General features: G+C 47.7%; 1 protein-coding gene across 5 annotated transcripts in view; it reads right to left on the bottom strand.

Annotated features, from left to right (window-relative positions):
• Nucleotides 1-25,233, bottom strand: part of LOC146811975 (uncharacterized) — a 696,581-nt gene that overhangs the window by 101,591 nt on the left and 569,757 nt on the right. The window lies entirely within an intron of this gene.

The raw sequence follows: 25,233 nt of genomic DNA, 5'->3' as shown, positions 1-25,233 counted from the left end.
GGCACTTGCCAGTCATGTAAGCACAGACTTGTTATATCTGTTCATGTGCTTTCACCTTAAAGCCCAAGTATTAGTTAGCTCTGACACGAGCAGGGCAAAGCTCGATGGCACTGCCCCTACACAGCATCACAATAGGAGGAGAATGATAGCGTTCCTACTCTCTCACGTACACTAACACTTCTAATACCAGCCATAAACCCAAAAACTCTACTGCTCAGTGCTCCTTCCACCCAGGAACTTGCCTGTGGTGTGTAATTCCAACATGGTGGGTAGAGGCATAAGTATTGATTGCAGCCACTGTTGCTACACAGCACTCAAGGTTTCGCAGATTACCTTTTTTTCCTGTTATCACACAGAATTGTCGTGCAGGACGTTATCTGACATCTGGGAACACTGGTTCTCTTACACCTCCTGCTACTCTTATGTACAATCGGTCATTGAGGTCCCACTCAGTTTTAAGATGGCTGCCATACAAACTTGACAGTCCCACTGCATACTGTGGTATTTGTCATTACCTACAATTCTCATTGCGGGTATATTTAGATTGAAGTAGTTATCCAGTGAGACTGTTGTATTTACAAAATTTGCGTTTTGACTCATATTTGCATTATGGGTCACAAGCATTTGCTTTGTATTTGGACAAATGTTCACTCTTTTTGACATGTCAAGAGTGTCTGTGTGTCCATTCTGTATGTCCTGGTATTTGCATATAGACTGTTTAGCTTCACACGTCGAAACGCGTTACGGAGAAGCATAATAAACTTTCCTGAAACTTACGAACCAATCGTGTCTTGAGTACGTGATTCCGAATTGACGGCGTGTTTTGAGGAGATATACACACACACATATATATATATACACATATCCACAAACACCCCTGCTTCCACAGAACAACAAGGACACACACACGAAGTCTGTAAAATCTTCACCATAGATCTTTATTGCAAAGGGCTCTCTCGACCCTGCAGTAGAAAGACGCGTTTCGGCAGATCTCGCTGCCTATATCAATCTAAAATATGCCTTTACAATGCGGCAGTTAAATGGATAAAAAATGGTAAACATGAATGATGCACTACAAAGTCTGCTGCAGTTCTGGACCAATCATTTAGTTGATTATTCACTGTGCTGCCAGAGTGGGAGGAAGAACAAAAGTTACTTACCTGTAAACTGTGGTTCTCCAGTATTGGTGTCTTTCATAGTCACATGCTTGAATATTCCCCGAAGTGGGAGTCCCACGGTACATAACATAGCAATGTAGTAATAAACATAAGTCTAATGGGCATAAAAGAAAGTAAAACCATATAGTTGATGGATAGACATCTTGTCACATCTATAACACATTACTGTCATTCTGTTTTAGCCCACAATCCAGCCAATCAGGCGTCCGCACCCTCTAGAACCTTCTCCCCAGAGGCTCCGGCCCTCAGATTTTCGTAGCACAAGAGTGACATAATAGTCAAATACATGATAGGAGCCTCTGAGGGGGAGGTGGGTGGGTCGCATGTGAATCTATGAAAGACACCAATACTGGAGAACCACAGTTTACAGGTAAGTAACTTTTGTTCTTCCAGTATTGGGGTGTCTTTCATAGATTCACATGCTTGAATAAGAGTAGTGAGCAGTGATATCAGAATAATACAAGGTACATAAGAATCAAAGCAATAACAATACCCAGTTCAAAAGACTATAGGCATATAAAAAAATATATAAATAATAAATGTACCTTGTATACAGGAGGAGGGAAGCATCAGAGGCTCACCTTATTTAAAATGATTTCAAAGGACTGCCTGTCCCACAGCCTTGTCTGCAGCATCCAGACAGTAGTGTCTCGTAAAGGTGTCTGCTGGACCATGTTGCAGCTCTGCAGATGTATTGAAGAGGCACCCCAGCAAATAGCGCAGTGGATGAAGAAACCTTCCTGGTGGAATGCGCTTGAACGGTTGATGCAAGTGGTTTTCCAGCTTGTTGATGGCAAAAAGCAATAGTAGAAGAAATCCAGCGGGCTATAGTTTGTTTGGTGACCGGATGTCCCTTTCGCATCCGTCCGTAGGCCACAAAGAGTTGGTCATTCTTACGAATAGTAGCTGTTCTTTGAAGGTAAAACTTGAGACATCTCTTGACATCCAAATAATGAAGCGTTTTCTCTGCAGGAATTTGAGGATTTGGAAAAAAATTTTTTAAAACAACTGGCTCATTGAGGTGAAAATCCGATGGCACCTTGGGAATAAAGGACGGATTGGTGAGGAGTAGGACAAAGTCTTTAGTAAATTGAAGAAAAGGTGGTTTAGTAGTAAACGCCTGCAAGTCACTGACCCGGAAGGATGTAAGAGCCATGATTAGAGAAGTCTTCCAAGTAACATATTTGAGACAGACCTTATGGATTGGCTCAAATGGTGGTTTCATGAGCTGTGCCAATACAATGTTTAGATGCCAAGGTGGAGGTGGCCGACGTATCGGAGGAAACATTCGAAAAAGACCCTTGAAAAATTGTTGAATTACTCTGGACGAGGAACGCGAGTTGGAGCCATCTTGACGGAATCATGAGATTGCTGCTAGGAAAACTTTAAGGGTAGAGTACGAGAGGCCTGATTTTGCTAGGTGCAAGGAAAACGTTGTTCTGGCTTGGAATGTATAGAATGTACTTGAGCTTCATTGCACCATAGAACGAATCGTTTCCATTTGAGTTTATATGTTTTCAGTTGAAGGTGCTCTAGCCTGAGCCAAAACCTCTCTACAATCTAAAGGAATGTCCAAATTTACAAATTCATAGTGCTCAGGTTCCAAGCCGCTAAACGTAGAGATGCTGGATCGGGATGACAAATTTGGCAGTGTTCCATGGTCAGAAGATTTGGAAGAGGGCGAAGAATGATCGGGTCGCACTGAGACGGGAGCAGGAGTACCGTGAACCAGATTTGTCGAGGCCACCGGGGGGCTATATGAATAATATGACAGGGCTATTTCCTCATTTTCCGTAGAACCTTGGGGACTAGAGGTATCGGTGGAAAAGCATAAGCATATATCTTTGAGCAGTTCATCAAAAGTGCATTCCCGCATGACCTTGGTTGGGGAAGCCAACTTGCGTAAAACAGGCATTTGCGGTTCAGATATGTTGCGAAAACATCTAGATCTGGGAGACCCCATAATTGAAAAATGTGATCCAGAGTGGGTTAGTGCAATTCCCATTCGTGATTGGTGGTGGACGATCTGCTTAGGGAATCCGCAAGATTGTTAGACGCTCCCGGAACATGAACTGCTGTGAGGACGATGTGATGTTGAATCGCCCAGTTCCAAATTTGTTGAGCCTAAAGGGACAACAAGACGGACCTTGTGCCTCCCTGTTTGTTGATGTAGTGCATGCACGTTGTGTTGTCCGTACGGATCAATACTCGGAAAGCTTTCAGAGCCAGAAAAATGGCCAGTAACTCTAAAAGGTTGATGTGGCTTGTCTTTTGTTGAACAGTCCATTTGCCTTTTACAGTCAGTCCTTGTAAGTGGGCGTCCCAACCCTCAAGAGACGCATCGGTCATGAGGGTGAAATTTGGAGTGTCCGTCAGAAACGGACGCCCCGAGGAGATATTTTCCTCGTGATTCCACCATAAAAGAGCCCTCCTTAGTCGAAGTGTGACTCTGACTAGGTCGTTGAAAGTTCCTGAGACTTGAGCCCATTGTTTGTCCAATTCCTCCTGGACAGGTCTCATTTTCAGGCGGCAGTGAGGGACTAGAGGAATGCACGAGGACAACATCCCTAGGAAAGATTTTAACTGTCGGACAGAAACGGACTCTTTTAGATGGATAGAAATGGCTAGATTGCGAAGACGTTGACGTCTTTTGTGCGACACAAAAGCTTTCCTTTGCCTGGTATCTAAAATGGCTCCCAAGAACAGTCTATTTTGAGTTGGGAGAAACTGAGATTTGTCCATGTTAATGTGAAGCCCAGAGATTGGAAGAGGGACCTGCATAAAAGAGTTTGTTTGGATGCCAGTTCGAACGACTTTGCCTTCAGTAGGCAGTCGTTTAAGTATGGAAAGATTTGCACTCCTTGTAGACGAAGGTAAGCTGCCACTCGTGCAAGGACTTTTGTAAACACTCGGGGACGCGGAATGAAGGCCGAATGGCAGAACCTTGAATTGGAGGTCCTTTCCGGGCACTCTGAATCTGAAAAATTTTCTGTGTCTCGGCAGTATGGGAAGATTAAAATAAGCATCTTGAAGATCCAAAGTTGTCATATACTCTCCTCGGGATAGAAAAGGAAGTACTTCTTGAAGGGACACCATGCGAAAAGTTTGTGTTTTTATGTATTTGTTCAGGGCACTTAAATCCAAAATGGGGCGCCATTCTCCCGAATTTTTCTGTATGAGGAAGAACTTTGAATAGAACCCTCTTCCCTTCTGTAGTTTTGGCACCACTTCAATCGCGCCCTTTCTTAATATTTTCAGCTGATTCAGAAGTAATTTTAGGTGAGCAGGAGGGGGACCTCTTGGTGGAGTATTGGGAGGAATCTTTACGAATTCCATTGCGTGTCCCCTGCGCACAATATCCAGAACCCATTGATCGGTAGTAATTAGTGACCATTTGGAGTAGAAGTGGGAGATTCGACCTCCAAGTTTTGAAAAAGCGGGAGGATTTTGCGACGATGTGTGGTGAGTCATTGTTTCTTGGAGGAATCCTTCTCTATAAGAGTATTTTCCTCTGTATTGCCTGTAGGTGGAAGGAGAAGTGTGGCTCAATGGTTAGAGCGTCAGACCCTGATGCAGAGGTCTGGCCCGGGACCAGGGTTCAATTCCCGCCTCGGCGGGTCTTGGGCTCATAATTCCTCGGACCTGATTTCTCGCCTCGGTGCCTACTCTAATCATAGGTCCCACGCTGCAACTCTGGGCAATAGCTTGCTTAATCACCACAACGGCCCCAACAGCGCTGGGATGCCTGGCTTCACCCTGGGGATGCCCAGGAGTGGACATTACACAGGGAAAAGCCAGGAAGGGTTCCCTAGCGGTGTGAGTACAGCGCCGGGAAACCCCGAAATGGGGTAGCTGTGCGCTATATAAGTACAAACACATTTACAAGAATGCTGTTGCCTATATGACTGCTGATTCTGGGAGGAGTAGCGACTGACTGTACTGATTAGAATTTCCTCGAAAGGAAGTAGAGGAGCCACGACCTCTTGCGCCTCGAAAAGGCTGCTTTTTGAATTGTAAAAACCCAAGAGCACGAGCAGGGTCAGTGTCTTTTTTTAAAAACTTTTTTTTATTATTTTCATATTCAAGGCATAGACAATTCTGATACTTTAACCAAATACTTGGTGTTATAGAATCATAAACATCTCGATAAAATGAAAACAGTCTTCACGTTACATTTCCAGCTCCGTTTTCAGTGTCCGAGTCCTCCTGTACTCTTATGTCGGGGGGGTTCACAAATGTATCCCCTGTACTTATTCCAGGCCCCCCCATACCTTGTTCCATTTCCTCGGGCAGCCACGATTTATAAGCACTGCTTTCTCTGCCAGCATGGCCATATCAAGATCCCCACACCAGGCGGCAAGCAACGGCGTCTCTCTCGCACCCCATTTTTGTGCGATGTTGCGCTTTGCCACCAGTATCCCCATTGTTACCCATTCCTGTGCTGGGCGTGTAAGATCGTTCGGCTCCCACACATTTAAAATGCATCTTCTAGGTTCGGGCGCCAGCGATATCTCTACCACCTGTGACCTATTCCTCATCACTTTTACCCAGTATTCCATTATCTTGTGACATTTCCACAAGGTATGAAGGAAAGTACACCCTCCTCCCCACAGCGTCTCAGGCAGTACGGGTGTGGTGCCGACCCTATTGTGTGCAGAATATATCTAGTGTAATAAGTTCTATGTAAGATTTTTAGTTGCACTAGTCTGGACGGTATCCCCACCTCCCGTGGTGAGGCAAGCACCTCCCGCCATTCATGGTCGTCAAAATCGCCCACATCTCGTGACCATTTTCCCCTGAGTGCCCCGTGAGGGTCCGGGAGATTGTTCACTAGTTTGATATGTGAAAGAGGAAGCTCGTTTATACATGCAGTTTGTCAACAGCCTATCCTCTAAGGGGGTGGCTTCATGGACCTCCGTGCCGGGTGGTAGGGGCGCCTGCAGCGCAGGTCTAATCTGCAGGTATCTAGAGCATTCAGAGGACGCCAGGTCGTATTGCGCCCGGAGGTGCTCGAACGTGGCTATTCCTCTCTTATGCCACATATCACCCACTGTCGAAATTCCAATTGCATCCCATTTGTCAAAGCCCTTGCAGTGCCTCAAGCCGCCCAGCCGCTGTGTCACCCACAGCGGGGTGAGCTGGGTTATCTTTCCTGCCTATCCCATTTTAGCATGTGCTGCATGCCAGATGTCGACCGTCTGCCTAGTGGGTCCGAGTAATATCGGTGTACGCTTTCTGTTGTAAAGTGCGGACATCATGCCTTCAGCCCGAGCCCATATCTATCTGCCTTATAGGCGGGATTAGTCTGTGGAGCATGCACCCATTGATTAATAACTTTCAAGTGCGCCGCCCAATAATTTAGCTGTACGTCCGGCAGTGCAATGACCCTATCATACCACCCTTTGGTGAGCTTGCGCTGTGCGAGTTTGTTCCCCCACATGAGCCCCGTGACCTGAGCCGCAATGTGCTTAAAGTAGGCAGGCGGCACAGAGTATGGCGTATTTGAGGGCATACAGGAATAGAGGCAATGCCATCATCTTAAAAAGCGCTGCCTTCCCCAGCAGCGTTAGCAGAGTGTACCCCAGTGGGTGGCATCTCTTTTTAGACGCTCCAGGGGAGGCATAAGATTTTTCTTAAATAATTCATCTGGGTCCGCCGTGATGTAGATTCCCAAATATCGGAATCCCGCCACCGAGATCTGCAGTGGACAGTCCTCTGGGAGCTGTGGCGGCGGGCTCCGGAGCACAAAAAGTATTGATTTGGACCAATTGATAGTATAGCCCGATGCACTACCAAATTGATCACATAAATTGAGAAGTACCAGGATGGAGTGCCTGGGTGAGGCCAAATAAAGTAGAACTTCATCCGCGTAAAGCGATATACGATCTTCTCAGTCTGCTGTCCATCGCAGTCCGCGTATCTGGGACTCCCACCTGATCCATGCCGCCAGTGGTTCCAGCACCAGCGCAAATAACGGCGACAGCAGGCAGCCCTGACGCGTGCCTCGGGACAGTGGGAAGTCCTTGGATATGTGCCCATTAGCCGCTACGTGGGCCAGTGGCTTTGTGTAGAGTAGGCGCACCCACCCACAAAACCTTGGGCCAAACTCCAAGTCTGTCAAAACCGCAAATAAGAAGGGCCATTCCACCATGTCGAACGCCATACGGGCGTCCAATGACAGGATAACTGCTGGCTCCCGAAGATAAGCTATACGGACCATCACTCCATGCAGTCGCCTCAGATTTAACGCCGTGTTTCTACTAGGCATAAACCCCGATTGATCTGGGTGAACCAGGGTGGCGAGATGCGGAGTAAGCCGCAGCGCAAGGACCTTTGCTAATATTTTGGCTTTAGCATTAATTATGGAAATGGGGCGGTATGATGTACATTCTTCCGGGATCGCCACTATTGTGGCTACACGCTGATCCCGCGGGAGTTCTCCCTTCGCCAAGCTGTCCCGGTACATATTGAGTAGGTGCGGGGCCACTGTCTCCGCCAGCCTTTTGTGAAGTTCTATGGGGATTCCATTCGGTCCTAGAGCTTTCCCTGTCTGTAAGGAGCCAATTGCTACCTGTAGCTCCTCGGTCAGATCCGCCTCCCATGTGAGGACTGTCTCTGGGCGCAAGCTTGGGCATCGCGATATCCCCGATATAGGTCAGTGCCTCTTCCATTGTCATCGCTGACGGTGATGTGTACACCTGCTGAAAGTGCTGCGCTAGCCTATGTACTATGGTCCGTGGGTCAGCGTCCATTGCATTATCTGTCATTCTAAGCTGCGCTATCCACTTTCTATCTCGCTCCCTTTTATCAAGCCACGCCAACAGCTTCCCAGCTTTATCACCGGCCTCGTACACCCTATGACTCGTTGCCGAAAGTCTAAGTACGGTCACCCCCCTCAAATGTTCCCTATGTAATTGTTGTTGGAGGTGTAGGGTGCGGGCCGTGATGGGAATCAGGTTTTGTGAATGTTGTGCGTCAGCCTTCTGGAGCTCGGATTCCAAGGCAGTGAGTTCTCACCGCTGTTCTTGCTTATAGCCTGCTACAGAAGAGATAGCTTGCCCTCTGAGTACAGTCTTATAGGCCTCCCAGAGGGTGGACGGGGAGTGGACCGACCCTGCATTTTCCCTGAAGTATTGTTGTGTAGAGGTACGTATGGATTTTATGATCTTAGAACTTTCAAGTATACCAGGAATATGGGGAATATTCACCGCCTTCCCCCTTGGTGATACGTGTACGTTAAGACCACTGGCGAGTGGTCTGAAATACCTCTAGGCCAAATGTCAACTGAGTCTACGTGCTTGAGGCTCTCCGAGGAGGCTACAAAATAGTCTATTCTCGATAAGCTATTATGCACCGCAGAATGAAAAGTAAATTGACGCTCCATGGGATGCCGATGCCGCCAGGCGTCCACCAGCCCCATTGCCTCCAGAAAACCCCTCAGACGCGACCCCCCCCCCCCCCCTCCCCATCGCCCGCTCCCTCACAGGATGCCGATCCATGTCCCCGTCCACCACGTCATTAAAGTCTCCTCCAATCAGCAGTTCCCCTTCCGGGAGATCAAGGAGGAAGTCACTCAGGGTCGGAAGCACAACTGCCTGTAGCGCCGGGGGAATATACACTAACAGTAGGTTGATAAGAGTGTCCCTCCCATTGTCCCACCAGAGCCGCGAAGCGGCCATGTGCGTCCATCTTCTTTCTATGTATAATGAGTGTTGATTGTTTACGTACCAAGATACCCACCCCTCTGGACCCTGACGTGAACTCCGATTGGGCCACCATCCTGAACCCCCATCTGTCTAGCGCCCGACATGCACTCCCAGTGAGATGAGTCTCTTGCAGCAGGACAACAGCCGGGGAGCTTCGCTTAATGCACTGCAGCACCAGACCCCTCTTAATTTTATCCCCAAGGCCACGCACATTACACGTCATTAGTGTTAGGGATCTCTCCTTTGAGTCCGGCCTCTGCCCCCACTCAGTTGACTGCGAGTGTGATTGTCATGATCGTCAAGACGCATAATCAATAGGAGGGATGAGCGTGGATGGAGTCTCTGCCATCCCCATGTGAGGACATAATTTCCAAGTGCCTGCATACAAAACGTGAACAAATAAAACAAAACCATAACAAAACCCCACCCTCCACCCTGCCTAATTGCTAGACGGACTTCCAACTACCCGCCACCCCAACTTTGCAGAGCGCTTTATACCCATTCCCAGTAACAGTACTTCCGTGTCTGGGGGATTGTCCTTTTTAATAGTTTGAAGGGCATCGTCTATATGCTGGCCAAACAATGATTCACCATCGTAAGGCATGTCCAGTATTTTAGCCTGTACCTCCTGACTGGAAGACGTAGCCCGTAACCAGCCCTGACGCCGGAGGACTGCTGCACCATCCAAAAGACGGACGCCAGTAGAGGATACATCAATAGCGCAATCGATAGTTTCCGAAGAAATTCTTTCCCCGTCTTGGAGAATTTGTAATGCCTCTGGCCTAGACACTTCAGGGATAAGGTTTATAAGGCATGAAATGTCTGACCACGTTTGGCGGTCGTAACGTCGCAGGATTGCTAAGGAATTGGCCGCACGAACTGTAGTTGCATCCATAGTGGAATTTTTTTTCCTATACCCTCCAGGCATCGACCTTTTCGATCTGGCAGTGCAGACAAAGGAGACGATGGGTTTCTGGATCGACGCTGAGCTGCTTGAGTAATGATGGAATCAGGCTTTGTTTGTGAAATTAGACAAGCAGGAGAATTTGGAGGGGCTTTGTATTTTTTATCTATCCTAGGAAGGATAGCTGGAATGGAGTTAGGAGTTTGCATTAGCTTGGAGGCCTTCTTGCCAGATAAAATCGATAATTGGAATACAACGGACTTGTTTGAGGTTGATCCTTAAAATCATATAGGAAACAATCTTCCTCCCTGGTGGTCATAGGAAGGTGGAATCTTTTAGCTGCTATTTCCATGAGCAAATGAAAACCACCAATGTCGACCGGTGGAGAATCCAAAGGAGCTGGATCAGCAGGAGATGGCGTTTGTATTTGATAGTTGTCCCATTCAGAAAGAAGGGATCCGTCATCCAGCTCACCTTTGTCACCGTCGTCATCCTGCTAGTCAACGTCTTCCTCTATGATTTGAAGAACTGCAAGATGTTGGACTCTTGTCGCCGACGTAGGTGTGACCACTGATTCCTTATTTGAAAACGGCTGTGGAGGTACCTGCGGCGTTGGAGAAGTATGCACAGAACGTGGAAAACGGCGGTTGTAATCATACAACATATATTGGAGGTTGGAAATAAGACTTAAAGGCAGTTGTGCCATAGGAAGTTCTCGCGCCGGGTGTGTGTCACAAGTAGAGAAATCGTCCTCTTGTAAGTCGTCATCATTATCAGATTTCTGACACTTTATTAGAAGTTCAGAGGGACTGCGAGCAGCCCGAAATCTGTCATCCTCGGATTCCTCATCGTCAGATGTAAATAGCACCTCTGGAGGCTGAGAAGGAGCTTTAATTGGTATTAGGGTATACAAAGAGGAATGGTGTCGTTGAAGCAAAGAGCTTGAAGACTTTAGTGGTATCAGATCCTTAGATGGAGTCGTAGCCGAGCCACCGTCTAAGCCACCGTCTACGACGTGTGCTTTTTTCTATGTTTGCTTGCCGTCGTTGACGAAGTTAAAGGCACTGTAGACAAAATGGGTCTCACCTTAACAGATACCAACGTAGACGGTGAAGATGTAGACGACTAGATCATAGCCGGCTTCATAGACGCCGAAGTCGTCGATGTAGAAGCGACGGCAGCTCTAGTCGACGGAGAAAGCATTGATGAGCTAGTCGACGAGAGAGACTGTTTGAGGTAAAAACTGCACAGATGGAGTCTTTGGTGCCTGAGAATCAGATCTCGGGGGCGTAAAGGATTCAGATAGGCTCTGGGGGTGGGGGGGGGGGGAATCACCCCTTTTGAAGTTGAAGGTTGGGTAGTGGGCTTATCAACATGATGTTTCTTCACCACCTTAGGTCTTGAAGAAACCTTCTGAGAGTCACTTGTTCTCTTCAAGGAGGGAGCAGTTTTGATTGAAGACACTCTCCACATCTGAAAGAGGATTCTCTGAAGTCTTCAACTTCTGTAACCACAGAAGGAGACGCCCTTCTCGGTCTCCTAAAGTTTTCTGAGAGAAGGTCCTACAAATTTTACAATCTTTAACCTGATGTTCAGGGTATAAGCAATAAATACATTTTTTGTGAGGGTCTTCAGAATGAAGCCTTTGTTTACCACAACTTCCACAAGGTCTGAAGAGGGATTTCTTGGATGTAGACATCATAGAGGTAATCTTCTGAGGAGATATGAGAAGAAAAACTGAGCAAGCTCAGGTAGACTCCCTTCACACGACGTGCAGTAGAAAATCTGAGGGCCTGAGCCTCTGGGGAGAAGGTGCTAGAGGGTGCGGACACCCGATTGGCTGGATTTTGAACTAAAACATAATGACAGTAATGCGTTATAGATGTGACAAGTTGTCTATTCATGAAAACTCTATGGTTTTACTTTCTTTTATCCCTATTAGGCTTATGTTTATTACTACATTGCTATGTTATGTACCGAGGGACTCCCACTTCGACGACTGGGAATATTCAAGCATGTGAATCTATGAAAGACACCTCCAATACTGGAGAACTTTCAGTTTCAGGTGACAGACTGCATTGTATGAAATAAAACCTCCGTAGGTAAATGTCACAAATATTGTTCTTTTCCGTTTAGTAACGTGAGCTGTCACACATTAATCCACACTGAAGTATTCTTGAGTTACAGACTGGGATGTCAGAACTGACAGTAGCACAAACTCCCCCTCAGTTTACCAAAATGATCATCATCAAGCACGGCAAAAATCAAACTATAAATGCTGCCTACCGTCATGGATTCTCTTGTTTCCATTCAACTCTAAACCTTATCGAGGCAGCTCCTAGGATATAACGAATAGTTTCTTACCTGTCGGTGTAGTTTTGCAGCTTGAAGATCTTTCTGGATTCACTATGCTGTGCATTATTCCGCGATCTGGTGGTTGGGTCCGGATTCGTAGTCTTTTTTTTTTTCGTAGCCCAGGTGGGCGTCGACGTCCCACCATTTGGGGCACCTCTCGTGACGTCGACGTGCTTGCTGCGGAAGTCCCACCTTTGGGGCGCCATCTTCGGGTTCTTTTTTCCTCTTTTTTTCTTCTTTTTTTAACCCTAGGCGAATGATTAACTTATATGTCCATTTTTCTGTAGTATTTCATTCCTTCTGTCCTTCTCTGTTTTTCCCCCTCTTCCTCCAGCCTCATCTTCCTGGCGGAGGTGGGTGGGTTCGCTAGTGAATCCAGAAAGATCTTCAAGCTGCAAAACTACACCGACAGGTAAGAAACTATTCGTTTTGCAGCGTGAATCTTTCTGGATTCACTATGCTGTGCATAGACTTTGTAGCGGTTTGTTATCTTTGTGGTGGCTGGGTGGTAGATGAGCATTGGTCGTTGAATATGTGTTGAAGCACCTTCTGTCCTACTTGTGCTACCTAGTTCATCTGTATGTCCACACAGTAGTGCTTGGTGAACGTGTGCACCGAAGCCCATGTTGCCGCCAGGCATATGTCCTGAATGGGCGTGTTTGCCAGAAAGGCAATGGTTGCCCCTTTCTTCCTTGTGGAGTGAGCTTGAGGTCCCTCCGTTAGCTCCTGTCCTGCCCGATTGTGGCAAAACTGTATAGTTAGTGCAATCCATCTCGCAATGGTGCCCTTTGTCACTGGTCTCCCCATGAAGCTTGATGCAAAGGACACAAAGAGCTGCTGAGTTTTTCTGTGCTCCTTGGTCCTCTCAATGTAGTGCATCACCGCTCTCCTAGCGTCTAGAGTGTGTAGAGCCCTTTCTGCGTTTGAAGTTGGGTTTTGAAAGAAACTCTGTATCTGAATACTCTGGTTCAAATGGAATGCCGACACGACCTTAGGCATGAAGTGTGGGTCCGTTCTCAGGACAACCCTGTCCTTGTGTATCTGTATGTAGGGCTCTTGTAGCGTTAGTGCTTGCAGTTAGCTCACCCTGCGTAGCGAGGTTATGGCTACCAGAAATGCAGTTTTCATAGTCAACATTTGCATTGATGCCTTGTGTATGGGTTCAAATGGTGCTTTCATCAGCTCCGTCAGGACCACGTTAAGGTTCCATGCCGGCGGCAGCAACCTTTTAGGTGGCGCGATTCGTTTCGCTCCTTCCTTCCATGAATCTCTTTACTACCTGCGACGTAAAGAAACTTTCACCCTTCTCCCCTCTTGTGTAGGCTACTATCGCCGCTAGGTGTACCCTTAGGGAGGTGGAGCATAGGTTACTTTTTAGAAGGTGCGTGAGGTATCTCAGCACTGTTGAGTCCTTTGTCATTTTATTCTGCAGGCCTTTTTTGCCACACCATATTGTAAATCTTTTCCATTTTGCACTATAGCATTTGCGTGTAGTTGGTCTCCTTGCCTCTCGCAGCACTCGCATAGTGCTTGCAGGCAATCTAAGGTCCGCAAACTCTAACTCTTCAGGAGCCATGCCGCTAGGCTGAGGCTTTCTGGCTCTGGATGTAGAACCTCTCAGTTCTGCATGGAGAGCAGGTCCTTTCTTCTTGTGAATCTGTGGGGATTCCCTTGAGCCATTTCCAGAATTTGGGAGAACCACGTCTGCCTTGCCCACTGTGGTGCCACCAGGATCAGTGTCATGTTGCTGGTTCTGCATTTCTCGAGCACCCTGTGTAACAGTGGTATCGGCGGAAAGGCGTAGGCAAATGTCCTTGACCAGCTTATCCATAGGGCATTCCCTTGGGATTGCTGATCTGGTTGCCTGGATGCGAAGCTTTGGCATTTTGCATTCTGGCGTGTTGCAAATAGGTCTATTGTGGGAGTTCCCCATTTCTGGAAAAGCTTCTGCGTTTCGTTCCCATTGAGCTCCCACTCGTGTGAAGCCGAGGTCTGCCTGCTTAGCCAGTCTGCCTCCACATTGTCCTTCCCTGGTAGGTGAATCGCTAGCAGGTCTATCTTGAGAGGTATGGCCCATCTCCAAATCTCCTGTGCCAGAGTGGAAAGGGGGGAACGACTGTGTCCCACCCGGTTTGTTGATATAAAACATTGTTGTGGTATTGTCCGTTTGAATCAACACTCTGGTTGTACAGGTGCTTCTGGAATGCCTTCAGGGCTAGCAGGACAGTCTTCAATTCCAGGTAATTGATATGTCTGACCGCATCTGCTGGAGTCCACAGACCCCTCACTCTGAGTTGGTCCATGTGTGCTCCCCATCCCCTTTGAGATGAGTCCGTGGTGATGGTCACAGTTGGGCTTGGTGGTGTCAGGCTTTTCCCTGTAGTTATGTTGTCCCTGTTCCACCATATTATCTCTTCCTGCACTGCGTGCGTAACAACCACTAGATCTTCCCAACCTCCGCTTGCCTGTGACCATTGCTGTTGTAGCCATTCTTGGAATGGTCTCATGTGAAGTCGTACATTCGGGACCAGGTGGATGCATGACGCCATCATCCCCATGATCTTGCTCACTGTTCACTGTCAGAACTCGCCCCTTCTGGTAGAGGCTTGTCTCTCTCAGTAGGGCTTCTGCTCTCCTGTCGCTGGGCACGACTGTCTATGGTGTTGATTTTTGCTCCCAGGAAAATCTTCACCTGTTCTGGCTTCATTGATGACTTCCCCCAGTGTATGGAGAACACCAGGTTCGTCAGTGTCTTTGTCAGCTGCGCTGCGTGTTTCTCGCACTTTTCTTGGGTGTTTGCTTTGATCAGCCAGTCGTCTAGGTAAGGGTACAAATGAATCCCCTTCCTTCGTAGGTATGCTGCGACTGCCGACAGGCATTTCGTGACTACCCTTGATGCTGATTTTAGCCCGAAGGCCAGGGTCGTGAATTGGTAATGGTCCTGGTTGATGCTGAATCTTAAAAGTCTTTTGTGCCTTCTGTTTATTGGGATGTGCAGTTAGGCATCCTTGAGGTCCACGGTGGACATGAAGTCTCCGTCCCTTAATTGGGACAGCACCTCCTGTAGTGATGTCATTTTGAACTTTTGTGTTCTGATGTATTTGTTTAGGTATCGCAGATCCAGGATGGGTCTGAGATTTCCGTCTACTTTTGGTACCACGAAGTAGTTCGAGTAGACCCCTTTGTTCCTTTCCTTGTAAGGCACTGGCTCGATGGCTCTCTTTTCGAGCAGCTTCAGTGTTTCCTCTCTGAGTTGAGCAAGCTCCTGACCTGAGCGTTGCCTTAGTCTTGGTTTTCTGTTTGGAGGCGTCCCCTCCAAGTCCACGCAGTAACCGTGTTGTACGACGTTCAGTATCCACTTGTCCGTGGTTATACGTTGCCATTCCTGTAGGTAGAGTCCCAGCCTTCCGCCTACGGGTGTTGTATGTTCGTAGGCGATTGGGTCTCTTCTCCCCCTTGTTTTTGCATTGCGCCTCACCCCTGGGGGTATGTTGGGGGTGAGCGTCCCCATGCGTGCCGAGTCACTTCGATGAGGGTTGGTCACTCCCTCGTCTCCTTTGGCCACGTCAGTTTCCTCTCCCGCGAAAGGACTGGCCCCTTGGCTGGTACTGCCAGTTTTGCTTTTGCTGACCTTGCTGGCCGTGACTTTCACCCTGCTGTCCCTGCTGGAACGTCTGGTGCGATGTTCCCTGCTGGTTACCCCCTCTACCGTAGGGCCTTCTAGTGCCTCTTCTCATCCCCCTGAACAGTAGGGCCCCCATGGACCTTGCCGTCTCGTTCTCTTTCTTCAGCTGGCTGAGTTTTTCGTCCACTGTCGCCCCGAACAGTGTTTCAGCGTTGAAAGGGGTGCTTAATATGTTGCTCTGCACCTCCTGTTTGAATCCAGAGATTCTCAGCCAGGCCTATCTCCGTTCGGTGATCCCAATACCCATTAGTCTGCTGGAAGTTTCCGCCCCGTCCAATGCAGTTTTAATGCAGGAGTTGGCTATGTTTTTACCTTCTTCTACAAGGTGGGATGCTCTTTGGCAGTACTCTTCAGGGAGGTGTTTGACTAACTCCCCCATCTCGTCCCAGTGCTGGTACTGGTGTCGATTGAGAAGCGCATTGGAGTTCGCCATGCGCCAGTGCATCGCCGCGTTCCTTTCGACCTTCCTTCCAGTGAGGTCCATTCTCCTGCTTTCCTTATCGGGGGGTGGTCCAGAGGTCGCTGGCACGTTGGCCCTTCTCCTGGCCGTGGAAGCGATGGAGTCGGCAGTGACCGCTCCCTTGATGTAAGGCGGGTCCAGGGAGGAGTGCTTGTATTTCTTCTCCGTCCTGGGCGTGATGGACCGGCATGTTGCTGGCTCCTTAAAGGCTTCCTTCCCCTGGTTCATTACGCTTTGGAGCATGGGAAGGAACTGGCTCCTCGTCTGAATGGGGAGCAGGGTCTCGAGGAGGAAATCAGCTTTCGGCTTCTCCTCGTCCAGTTTTACCCCAAAGGCTGCTGCAGCACTCCTGACGACCATATTATACACCCCGATGTCGTCCGGCGGCGAAGGCCTCGAAGGATACGCGTCCACGGGCTCTTCGGGATTTTCGGCGTCGATATCTTGCCAATCCAGTTCGTGAGTGGTTGATGGCGCCGAGCCGTAGAATGACTGCTGGTCGGCCTCCTCGTCTTCGCCTTCATAGTAGGTGCCTTCTTCCTCCTCCTCATGATCTCTCGGCAGCCCTTTGGTGTAGAATTCGTCCTGCTCCTCGATCTCGACGACGTCCGTCGACTGAGTCGTTGGAATTCGGAATTCTTTCAATTTGGCGTCGAACTCCTTCCTCTGAAGGATGCTCTCCATCTCCGCTTCGAGTCTTCTCTTCTTCTCCATTTCGGAGATGCTTTCGACGTCTACCGCGGCTCTTTGACGGAGCCTGCGTCGACTCTGGCCTGTCTTTCTGCGTCGAACGGCCCACTTCGTGGGCTGCTTTCGACGAGCTCAGCCTTTCGGCGTCCTTCGGCACCAGGGAGTCCTTCTCGCAGGATCCGCTCGGCCTTTTGTCCATGGATCCACCCTTGGTCGTCCAAATTTTCGGCGCCGGTGCTCCTTTTGAGGACTTTGACTTGGATTTTCGAGAGTCTGTTTCTGGTTTTCGAGGCCCTTTCGGGGGTTTTGAACTCTACGATTCTCTTACCTCATCAGGCGTTTTCGTATCGGTCTCTGCGACCGTGAAGCTGTCGGGTCCTTCGGCGATGTCATCCTAGTCGGTGGAGAGGCCCAGATCGTAAAGCGACGGGGCCTTACCTTTGCCTTCCATGCTGAAGTTAGCTCTTCTCTGGCGTTCTCTCACTCGGAGCGTCTTCGGCGCGAAAGCTGAACAGGCGTTGCAGTCCTTGCTCGGGTGGTCGATCGGCAGGCAAAGGTTGCAGACCGGATGCTGGTCCTTCTGCGCGAACTTGTGGTGGCAGTTAGGGCAGAATTTGAATGGTGTCTTGTCCATTGCGCTCAGAGCCTCTGAGTGCGCATCCTCGAAGGGCGAAGAAAATTCCTGGGAATTCTTCCTTCTTCGCGTCCCGGATGTAATTTATTTCTCTGTTATCTCAGCTGTTTTTTATCGATGAAACTCGCGTTTCTCCTTCCTTCGATTGAAATCCTGGAGCTTCTCGATGACGATCCAGACCCAACGGCGGAAAAAAGAATCTGAAGAATGCGCCCTAAAGGTGGGACTTCCGCAGGCAGCACGACGACGTCACGAGAGGTGCACCAAATGGTGGGACGTCGACGCCCACCTGGGCTACGAAAAAAAAAAAAAAAGAAAAAAAAAAGACTACGAATCCGGACCCAACCACCAGATCGCGGAATAATGCACAGCATAGTGAATCCAGAAAGATTCACGCTGCAAAATTATATATAGCTCGCCGTTAATACAGCAAGTCCCATAATCCTTGAGGTGAGCTCTGCTTCGGTAATCATAAATCTTAACTGGCAGCACCATTAAAATTGTTCTTTGCAGTGTCGAGGGGGGCCCCCATGAAAGATATACAAAAAGGGGTTCACAAAGATCACCGCTTAAGTAATACTCAGTGCCCAGTCACCAGTTATCCATAAACAAATACACACACACACACACACACACACATACATGCCTGTGTTTATGAGCACAATGCTCTCTGGTTGAAAAAGAGAAAAAATTCAAAAAGCGCACCTGAAGCAACTACTCTGGCTGTGCTGCTTTTTCCTGTCTGCAGGAGTTCTTGGGAATTGGAGCATTGAGATTACACGGCATTAAGGGTACAGAGGAGAGATATTATATATGTGTGTGAAACACAAAACCAAAGGTCTAGTTGGGTTCAGAATTTACACAAACAAAGCTGTACAAGTTCAGCAGTTACCAAGAAACTATAACACGTGCCCCAAGGTAACTATAACTAGCGCCCCCGCCATGCAGTTCTCGTCAATAATTTTACAGCAAATGTTGCAGTGATATCAAGGAGGTCATACAAGTTGTCATGAGTGATGTAATATGTGGGGTAATTAGCAGTGCATGGCAAGGGCGCAAGCTAGTTACCTTAGGGCACGAGTTATAGTTTGACATAACTGCTGAATTTGTAGGGCTTTGGGTGTTTAAATTCTGAATCTAATTTTAACATCCGGGTAACTTTTTTTCCCCAGTACATTTTAAAGTTATGTTATGCGGGGGGGGGGGGGGATGAGGGAAGGCAGGCCCTGCAGCCAAACCCTGCATGCAGCCAACCCCACTTCTCGCACAATATGGCGTGGGGTGGGTTTCGGCCGTGCACAGCAAGGGGTTGGCTGTAGTGCCCTGTGCCCCCCATATGACAAAATGCATGGGCCAATGTTAATTACTAGCTTTACCACTTTTATTGATTTATCAATTTGGACCTAGAGTTGGTCTCTTCTCATCTTGGAGCTACTTAGATCCTGTACATAGTACCTTCCTCGTTTATGCTGCTTGTTTGCTATAAGAGTTTGTTCTTTGCTTACTATTTGTAAAGCGCTTCTGTTAGACTTGGCACAATTGGCGTGAGTCTCCCTTCCACTTTTTGCTGTTGCCTCATCTGTTTTTGTTGGTCTGGATGCTTTGGGCACTTTGCCACTGCTGATCAGTGCCAAAGTGCAAGTGCTCCCTATTGTAAAGTATGCAATGGATTAGCGGTTCCATGATTGGCTATTTGATTTACTTGTCAGACCATAGTAAAGTACACCACGTGTGCCCAGGGCCCGTAAATCAAATGCTGCTGGTGGGCTTGCAGCACTGATTGTGCCACCCATAGAAGCAGCTTGTAAAATATGGCTCAGGCCTGCCACAGCAGAGCCTGTGTGCAGTATGGGACTGCCATGTCGACTTGGCAAGTGCACCCACTTGCCAGTCCCTAAACCTTCCTTTTTTCTACATATTAGTCACCCCTAAGGTAGGCCCAAGGGCAGGGGGCATTGTATGTAAAAGGTAGGACATGCTCAGATGTGTGTGGCATGTCCTGATAGTGAATTACAGCCAATTTTGTTTTTCACTATTGCAAGGCTACCTGTTCCCATAGGCCAGAACGGGCAATTTGATTATAACATCTTATAATCCTAACTGGCCCAGGGAACAGGGTAGAAAGTAGAGTTTAGTATGCCTGAACTCAGAATGTTAAAATGCATCTTTTAGTTGGGGTGATTGTTACATTCTGCGTTTGAAAATACCACTTTTAGAAAGTAGGTATTTTTTTTAACCATCCAGCATACCTCTGCTTGGTTAGTGTATTCCATGTCTGGGTTGTGAGTGACAGGAGGCTGGAGAGAGCCTTAGCTCCAGCAGTCTGATGTGTCAGGGCTGGGCTGAATAGGACCTGCATTGAATACAGAGTAGGGGGCAGAGATTTCCTTTCACTGACCTGAGCCCTCATAGAATAGAGAGTAGGGGGAGGAGATTTCCTTTCAGCTACTTGGGCCTGGTCTGCTCTCAAACAATGCTGTCTTCACCTCCTGCCAGGAAGCTGGACAGAACTGGCTTTGACTAAGTACAGATACTCTCTGCCTTCAAGAGACAAAGGATTTGTGTGTATAAAAAGGGGGACCCAAAACTTTAAATCACTTCTGGGAAATCAAGAGGAATCTTTGCCAAGGAGAAGAAAACTGAGAAGCTGAAGGAGTATTACCGCCCCTGTGCTGTTTGCTGCCTAGGGTTGGCCTGCAGTGGTTACTTGCTGCCACGGAAGAGAAAAGGACTTTGAGGTTTGCTTGGTCATCTTGAGGAAGATCTCCAAGGGCTTGAACTGAGCTTGCCTCCTGTCTGAAGTCTCAGGGACAAAAAGATTTCACCACCAGCTCCCCCCCTGAATTTCCTTGCTGGGAATTCTAACCTACAGAGAGGTGCCTACAGCTGTTTAGGACCTCTAAAGACTGTCGCTGGAAGCGTGACGCAACGAGAAGCGTGTCGGCGGCGCATCAGTTGCCATCGCATCACCGAAGAAGCGTGCCGTCGCCGCTGTTCGCAGTCGCATCATAGACTAAGCATGTCGCATCACTGGAGAAGCGTGCCGCCACGGCAGAGGTCGCCATCGCATCACCGGAGAAGCATGTCGCAGGGCCTTTCGTGGCTCCAAAGTTAGATTGACGCACAGCCGTTGGGCGTGCACGCATCGCATCCACATTGTCGCATCGCATCAAAGACGCCATTTTGTCGCATCGCACCAGATCGTCGCATCGCGGCGCCAGCTTGTCGCATTGCACCAGATCACAGTAAGAAACACTCATCACCTGCTCTCCAGTAAGGAACCGACGCATCACCTCCCCTGTGCTGCAGTGAGGAACAGACACATCACCTCCCCCGAAGCAAGGAATCACCTTCACTGCAACCCTTTTGATTGTTTTGCGTGACGCATCCAAGGTACTTTGAGAGTAAAGTGTTGCATTTACCAGCTACATTGAACTAAGCTATTTCTACCATTTTAATGTCATTTTTATGACAGTATTGGCAATTTGTCGTTTGGTCTTGTGTTAATGATTACTTATTTTTCTAAACTGGTGTGGTGTCCATTTGTAGTGTTTTCACTGTTTTACTGTATGTGTTCACACAGGCTTTACACACTGCCTCTGAGATAAGCTGGTCTGCTCGTGCCAAGCTACCAAGGGGGTGAGCAGGGGTTATTCAGGAGTAACCCCCTTTCCCTGACTAGAAGCAAGGGTCCCTATTTGGACAAAGGTGTATAGCATTGCCAACTAGAGACCCCCATTTCTAACAGCTTCGATAGCCTCAACGGACATGTTCACGCTGTATTAAACTATCCATAAATAAAAATAAAGGTCAGTTCCCAGCAGGTGGGAGCATTTTATATGCTCCTGCCCGCTGAGATCAGACTTAGTGTTTGCTCTCGCTTGGGGGGCTTTAAAATTGCTCCTGCCAAGCGAGAGCAAACATGCTATGTCCTGGCAGTGGGCACATTTGGACGCAACAGGAGCCCATCCCTGGGGAATGGGGTCCTGGGGGCCATTAATGGCTCCGGGAAGAGGACCACACGGTCCCCCGGCCTTTCCTATCAACAACCAGGCCCGAAAGGAGTGGGGTCCCGAGGCTGAAGGCAGTCTGGGAGGGGTGGTACGACACCTCCCCTCCATTTTGTTTAGGTGAGGACCCCAGGGATGAAATCAGCACGGGAAGGGGCCAATGCGGTCTCTGGGAATTGGGACCAAACTTGGACCCCACCCTGTATTTTTAGCCCCCCCCCGGACCAGGCCCATCCAGGGGGCAAAGACAAGCGAACGCAGGCTACCACCTGTGCTCCACCCCCCCCCTCAATTTTGCCATGAGTTTGCAGCAACAAAAATTTGACTTTTTTTAAAACATTTTTGGCCCCCCTGGCGGAGTCCCTTTGGGACCCCCACGACCAGGCCTAGAGGGGGGTATTTCTACCCTGCCCCCTTTTTTTTGCCTTTTTTCTTGGTACTCTGACAAGTCAGAGTCCCTAGATGGCTGCCAACACTTCCTGGTTTGAGTGTTGGCAGCCAATTAGATCTCAACATAAGATCTGTTGGCTCCGCAAATGTAGTTGCTTTAATCACTCCAAAACTACTAAACAGTTTTACACCAGATCACAAAAGTGGTCTGTCTGGACCAGGAGCTAGCTTTCTACTTGGTGTAATTCAGTCTAGCCGTTCGGGCAGTAGTTGTGTCTAAAATTCCTGTTGGAAATTGCATGGGGAAAACACGTTTTGCACCCTCCTCCCTTTTCTCTGCCCCCTCGACGGATCAACAAAACACTTTTAAGACGAAAGCGGAAGAAAGTGCCAAACTAGTTGACACTTTCGTGAAGATTAATCTAATCGCGCCAAAGTTAACAAAACAAAAATGCTTAGTCTATGAAAACTAGGTCCCAATTATAACTACCTACCAACGACAGTCAGTAGGTAATGTATCTGCAGCCTAAACAGGCTAAAAATGGTCACCTTACATATTGAATTTATATTACAAGCTACACAATTACAGAAAATCGTGTCATTAATAAACAAACATTTGCAATGCAATAGGTCTCGCATTTACATGAGTTTAAGCTAGTGGCTTTGTAAATGAAAATGCCTTTTATTTAGGTTTTAAAAACGAACAAAAATAAAAGGCATTGTTATTTGCAATATCAATAGCTCAAACTCGCGTAAATGCGAGACCTATTGCATTGCAAATGCTTGTGTTTAGCTGTTACCATAACACCAATCTGTGTACAGGACAATACTGTGATCTCTTATTCTGCTAAGTGCTATAATCATTGTGACAAGCCTGTATGACTCGTTCCCTCCTCCTTTCTTTATATTATTTAGTTGTAACATCCAACATGTATTTTTTAAAAAAAAACACATTTAGAAAAAAAGTAGGGGCCGAACTTTCTTCCTGGGTCCAAGTGCAACAAAAAGGTGTTGTAGGTATAGGGATTCAGATACAGTTGCATTGCAAATATTTACCAAAATAGAATGGCACCCAATGTATTGACCTTGGAAGAGTGAAAGGCTGGGTTGGTCTTACTAGAAATCAAAGGCATCATTACTTGCAAGTCACTCTAGATACCAGATGAATGCTGAACTCACTTGCACATCTTTCTTCCAAACGACTTATTTTCGAATTTTTGATTATGCAAATCATGGCGTGCACAGCTAAATATGCAAAACAATGAAGCAACTCTAGTAGCCTACATAGAAAATGCTCCAAACGATTGAGCTGAAATTCGAGTAACAAATTACCCACTGCAAATTTAGAAGTGTTATTACGCAAGAAGTACGTAAACATAAGGCACTCCTATTTCTATACTGAAGCAGTGCCTAATTGAAGATCTGGTTGGGCGAATAAGAAGTGTTTGCTGAAAAACGATAGGAGAGAAGTGACACCATTTGTATTCCTTTTGTACGCCGGCTGTTTGACTAGCACCGGCAGCTCCGGCGCCACACAAGGTGAGGGGCACAGATACCACACAATCTACACGGTTTACATTCTCCGCTTCCCCCAAGAAAAGCGTCAGAATCTATTAAAATTATTGGGCGCAGATAGCAACATGACAAATCACAGGCCAAGAGGCAAGATACCTCCGAATGTATCATGGCCTACGGGGGCCTGGCCCATTTGCAAGCAAATGATATTGTGCGGATCTGGCCTGACCCGCGAGCATGCCAAACTGATGCAATTTCAGCCGTGGCGCACAGGATGCGGCGTCAGATGCCACGAACTCATGCTGGGTTTACTCTGACGAACTGCGCAGAGTACCCAGGTTGGAATCACCAGAGATCTTAAAGGGAGTCCGACAAGCCACGAATAATTGCAGTCCACTCACCCCACTGTACTCGATTATTCTGCACTCCTTATCTCCAGGGTCCGGGCAGCCGCAAAGAGGCAGGGGGGCTTACTTTGCAACTGAAACAAACTGTGCAGAGAATCAAAGGGAGTAGGTGGCTCAAAATAGAACGCTGCCGACTTTGGAGCTGGAGAACAAGGTTCGAGTCTCGGGGTAGGCTGTATTAAAAAAAAAAAACTCAGAGGGGGTAGTGAGACCGATAAAAAGCTACCTCTGTGTGCGTAGCTCCAGCCGCTAGTTTATATTTGTGTGCCTAAATAAAAAGCATTACACAATAAAAAAAACCACAAGCGCTGTGCTATAGCGCGGTACATGGCGGCCCGTGAAGCACGAGTGGCCTTGCTAAAGCAGAATGAGCACAAAAGAGCGCTTACCCACTAATAAAGGAGACATTGTAACGCCGCAAGTGAAAGATCCAGTCCGGATGGGCCATCCGAGAAGGAGACTGGGCGGTAACAAAGAAGCCTAATTTTGAATCAGAAGCCAACGTTTAGCATAAACGATGAAGCCAGCCAATAGGAATGATAGGCGGGGCTTCAAGTCCACTTCTGAAATCTCCGATTACAAGAAGCCTCGCAGAGCGAGCAGCGCATAACGCAGGTCTGCGAGACCTAAAAAAGGAGGTCAGTAAAATTCCCATTTAAAAGACTTTGTCAAAATGCCTCAAACATTGATGACCCTCAACGTAAATGAGGTAGCAGCAAGATTTGGGTCAAGGAGTGTGTGCGCATGCAGAGCATGCAAAAAATACAGCACAACATATTTTAAAAGAGTTTATAAGTGATGGGTCATCCACTAACTTCAAATGCAAAGACCCTCTAATGTGTCCACGGTTCTCACCAATGACCTGTTTTATTGACAGACCGAGAACAGTGTCTAAACTGGAGCTTAGATGTTGATCACCACAAAATGTCCTCGTGTTTAGCAAATGCCTCTTGATACCACCCACGGCTTTCCAAAATGATAATGTCCACCAGTGGTAGTTAAAATCATCAAATTACACAAAATGTACCATTGGACATCATGCTTTTTCCAGAAAATGCAATTTACAACTGAGAAACAAATACTGGCAAAGCCAACAGGCCTGGTCTTAACAAGCTGATGCAATGTTTTTTTATTGCAAGCAAATGCCACAAAAATAAGATATAAACATGCTGCTGCCGAGTGCATGCCACATTTCTCGAACAATGCCTCGCAAGTTCATACAACTGCTGAAACAATTTCTATTCCTCCCATACTGCTATGTTGAGGTCTGGATTCTTCTTTGCATTCATGTACTTGCAT

The sequence above is a fragment of the Triturus cristatus genome, chromosome 7, assembly GCF_964204655.1.
Source record: "Triturus cristatus chromosome 7, aTriCri1.1, whole genome shotgun sequence".
Classification (NCBI taxonomy): domain Eukaryota; kingdom Metazoa; phylum Chordata; class Amphibia; order Caudata; family Salamandridae; genus Triturus; species Triturus cristatus.
The sequence above is the reverse complement of the archived record's forward strand: the minus strand, read 5'-3'. Positions and strand labels throughout refer to the sequence as shown.